This window comes from Zingiber officinale, chromosome 8A (genome assembly GCF_018446385.1).
Source record: "Zingiber officinale cultivar Zhangliang chromosome 8A, Zo_v1.1, whole genome shotgun sequence".
Classification (NCBI taxonomy): domain Eukaryota; kingdom Viridiplantae; phylum Streptophyta; class Magnoliopsida; order Zingiberales; family Zingiberaceae; genus Zingiber; species Zingiber officinale.
Genome location: NC_056000.1, coordinates 51,318,732 through 51,323,210, shown reverse-complemented (window position 1 = coordinate 51,323,210; position 4,479 = coordinate 51,318,732). Strand labels below are relative to the sequence as shown.

The 4,479-nt window shown below is 39.3% G+C and overlaps 1 long non-coding RNA gene across 1 annotated transcript; it reads left to right on the top strand.

Moving 5' to 3' along the window:
* The first annotated feature begins 838 nt into the window (after nucleotides 1-838).
* On the top strand, nucleotides 839-2,553 carry LOC122012278. The gene is made up of 3 exons (XR_006120175.1): nucleotides 839-1,915; nucleotides 1,986-2,170; nucleotides 2,262-2,553. It is a non-coding gene; the product is annotated as an uncharacterized LOC122012278 (long non-coding RNA).
* The last annotated feature ends 1,926 nt before the right edge of the window (nucleotides 2,554-4,479 follow it).

The following is a 4,479-nucleotide window of genomic DNA, read 5'->3' as shown; positions in this document are numbered from 1 at the left end:
GGCGATCGATTGAACAGGGTCCAAATCTATCGGTCGATCGATTTGGACTGTGCTGCTATTGTGGGAAGGCCCAATCAATCGACCAATCGATTGGGATGTGAAATTGTGAGCACAGAGACTTTCCCAATCGATCGGGCGATCGATTGGGAGCTGCCAATCGATCGGTCGATCGATTGGGCAGTAAAAGCTCTCACGCGGACGCGAGAGCACAGAAAGGCGTTGAATCGATCGGGCGATCGATTCAGGCAGTCCCAATCGATCGGTCGATCGCTTGGGAAGTGACTGTTGCACAGGATGCAGGTGATGGACGGTTGCGATGGAGCGGTGCTGACGTGGCAATCGATTAGAGTTGATTTCAATCGATTGGAGGCACTGTATATAGCCTAGGCGGAGCGTTTTCTTCGCCAGATTTTTGCGATCTTCTTCCTGCGATTTTTTGGCGATCTTCAACGAACTTCTCCGACTTTCACCGCTAGTTCTTGAAGGCTCTTGAGAGTGTTCTCTCAAGGTTCAAGAGGCAATAACAAGCAACAAGTAAGCAAGAAGAGAGTGTTTTTACTTGTATTTGTAGTTCTTCTTCTTGTGTGAGTTGTTTATGTGTGTGAGAATTTGTACAAGGCTTCTCCGCCTTTGGCTGCGACCGAGAAGGAGGGTTTTTATAGTGGAGGAGCGTGTTCTGTGTGGATCCTTGGATTAGTCACCTTTTCTTGAGGTGGATACCAAGTAAATCTACTTCTTAGCGTTGTGTGAGCCTTGTATTTTATTTCCGCTACATATCATCGTCAAGACGCAACCGACGAGACGCTATTCACCCCCCCCCCCAGCGGACACATCGGTCCCAACACGTTGGTGGTGCTAGTCTTAAAAACCGACACCACCTTATTGCTATTTTTTAGAAACAACATCAAGGTTGTACTATTTTTTTAAAACAATATAAAGGTGGTGCTTGTTTTTAAAAAACATCACAATGGTTGCTGTATGTAATTAAAGGAGAGAGAATAGAGAATTTTATTTTTTTACATACAGATAAGAGAGGAAAGAGATGAAATTTTGTTAAATAAAAATGGGAGGTGGATAAGAGGACAAGATAGATAAGTGGAATACAATAATTTTCAATACTTGATTCAAACACGTAGTCAATTTGTAAACTACTTACACAACTCATGAAAAATAACTAACTCCATAATTCTAGCCCACTAACTCAACTATTCTACCCCACTAACACAACTAATGAAGATACATTGAACATAGACATTTTTCTTTAACCACTAACACTACTACCACTGATTGTCATCTCATCACCCCCACTAACTCAAATATTAATTTTGAGTCATTTTATTAACACTCCCCCTTGATTCAAAATTACAAACATCAAGACATGATTTAAAATAAATAAATTTATCTCTTGGAAGTGACTTCGTTAAGATATTTGTCACTTGTTCATATGTGCTATAACAGTCCAATATAATTTCATTATTTGCAACTAAGTCTCACATGGAAAGTTAGATTTTTTGTCATTGCAATTGTTGATTTATTATCACAAAAAATAATAGTTGCATCTTTTTATTGTTGGTGAAGATCTGCAAGTAATCTTCTAACCCAAACTACTTAACATGTTGCTGAAGTTGTTGTTATATATTCTGCTTATGAAGAGGATAAGGTTGTAGTAGATTGCTTCTTTCAACTCCATGAAATTGCTCATGATCCAAGATTAAAAATACAAGCTGAGGATCTCCCTCGGTCATCATCGGACAACTTGGGAATTTGTCACTCATGTATGAAACCATCTTCAAGTCTCGTAGGTTATGTTGGAAGCCTTGGGTCAGCAGCATTGTGGGCTCCAAAGTTCCTTCAGCAACCATATCATTCCACCATTCCGAATGCAACATCAACTCATTTAGACATTGATTCTCCGGTAAATTTGTAGGTGGAGTAATATTCTTTTCTTCTGCTAGTTCGATTCTTTCAAGGTGTTGTATATGCAGGTACTCGAAATTTGTAAGATCTTGCAACTCTGGCAACATGACATTCCCAAGACCATCGATAGCATCATATCCCCATAGCACTTCCAGATTTATCAATTGCCTAATTCCAATAGGCATTATAGTCAATGATGCGCATCCATGCATCTCAAGCTGCATCAAGTTCTTCATGTCGCTCAAGTCATCAGGTAACTTCGAAAGATAACAACAATCACCAACATCTAATTCTTTCAAATTCACAAGGCAAGTGATTGATTTCGGCAGCTTTTGAATCCTCAGGCAGCATGAGAGTTTCAAAATCTGTAAATTTCTGAGCTTGTGGATTTGTCTTGGAAGCTCCTTAAGTTTTTTGCAACTAGATAAATTTAGAACACACAAATAATGGAGGTTGCAGAGGGATTCTGGTAGTGTTTCTATCTTGTTCTCCGCAAGGTTGAGGCACCTCAAGCAATGCAATGTGTCAACCGAACTAGGGACTTCTTGAATCATGATACCTCTCATATGTAACGTACATAAATGTTTGAGATTTACAAATATACTTTCAAGTATCTTTGTTCCGGTATGATAAATATGTTCGTTTTTTCTCTTCTTCCCTGTGCAAGATCAAAGTTCTCAGCTTGTTGGCCACTCCAGCTTTTTTAATTTTTGAAATATTTTTTGAATGGATAGGTAGATACAGATGGCGGCATTGTGGTGGTATCCTGGAACCTTCACCAGCCTTCATTCTGAAAAAGCATGGATCTGTCTTGAAGTCGAATGACTCGTGTTCAATATTTTTCATCCAATTATATCTTACAGTGCCTTCTGCAACCAATATTTGGAACAGATCTTCATCAGAACATCGATTTGAATATCTTCCAAACAATTCCTGGCACTGAAAATGTCGTTCTCTTTCAACTGGCCGAGAATAATCCCATAATAAAGTATGAAGGTCATATCGTCTTAAAATCTCCTTGCAACTGACTCGTGTCTATCCGCCTAAAAATGAGTCCCATACTCTTTACCCATAGAGGATATCCATCAAGGCCATAACATTCCTTAGCAAGTGGAATTAGCATATCAATAGCAATAGGAGAAGAAGCTTAATTTATCATTGATAAGTGGCCAACAATCAGTGTTCGAACATGGCTTCCCGGTCAATAATCTTACAATTTCTTTAAAGGCGATCACGTTACTCTTGAAGTCAATTGATGAAGGAGCATCCAACCATATCCGATATTGGAAATGTTGACGCACCCAAGGGTGATGATAGATTGCGCGAGCCAGGATTGTGTTCCCACACTTTGTACCTTCCCAGCCAATGTTGAAGGGTGCATTTCCATCCTCATCACATCGTTGTTGTTGAAGGAGTTCTTTGATTTGTTCTATTTCTTCCTATCACCTCCTCTCTTAGAATAGCAGAGTAGTGATCATGGGTTGGATTCATAGATTCCATCATCTCCACTCAGAGGCCTAAAGTCGCCCCTCTATTGACCTGGCAATTCAACAAGCAGGCCATCTCTTTGAGCTCTACTAGGATGGCTTGGCGGCTGCTCATTGAAAGGAAGTTGCTCATCATCTTCCTATTCTTTTTTCCTTCGTCCTCTTTGTTTGGCTTCCAGTAGTCCAGGATCCTCTCGAGTAGGCTGTCGACATCCTCAAGGGTCACACCCACATCCTTCATCCACTCTGCCACATCAGGCTGCTCAACCGCACTAAGAGTAGCATCCAGGAGGAAGGAATTGGTGGTCCAAGGGCTGTTCCGAATCATCTCCAAGTGATTTGAGATGCGGAATGCCTTCCCTTTTTGAAGAAATTTTTTGAAAACTGGTTGTTCTTCGAAGACTGATTATAATTTCAACATAACTGGTTGTTCTTCGAAGACTGATTATTAGTGGTTTTAGTTTTTCTATACTTATTACTTAGTGCTGAAAACGTGGTAGAGGTACAATAGCTTTAATTAACATAGCGGTTAATTATGGGTAGTGAAGTCAAGCAAGTCAAGTTGGTTAGGCGAGATATAAATTATATATGCAAGTTGAGTTATTTAGCATGACAGACACATTGGGTGGTTTAGGTAAGTCAACTATATAACGAGTCAATTATATTAGTCCAACGATTTAGGTGGGCAAGCGATTTATATGATTCAAAAGGGCAACGTCGGAGGTTCAATTATGATAGTGTTGGGCCCCACGGCATGGTGCGATGGCGAGCAACTGGAGAGTTTGATTCAACGTAGCATATTTTCGAACATGTGGTCGAAAGCTCATTCTCAATTTGTCCTTAAATTAATATGAAAAAAATAAATTATGAACATCTATTAGGTGGTAATACAAATAGCTCAAATAACTAAGATATAGGAGAGGATATATATTTTTAAATATATGATAAAAGGTAATTTACTTTTCAGTGCTTTCAGCGTTCCATCCATTAATACGGAGGATATAAATTATGGATAGCTAATAATCATTAGTATGTATAATCAAGGTATGAGAAAAGATATGTTTGGATATGTCAA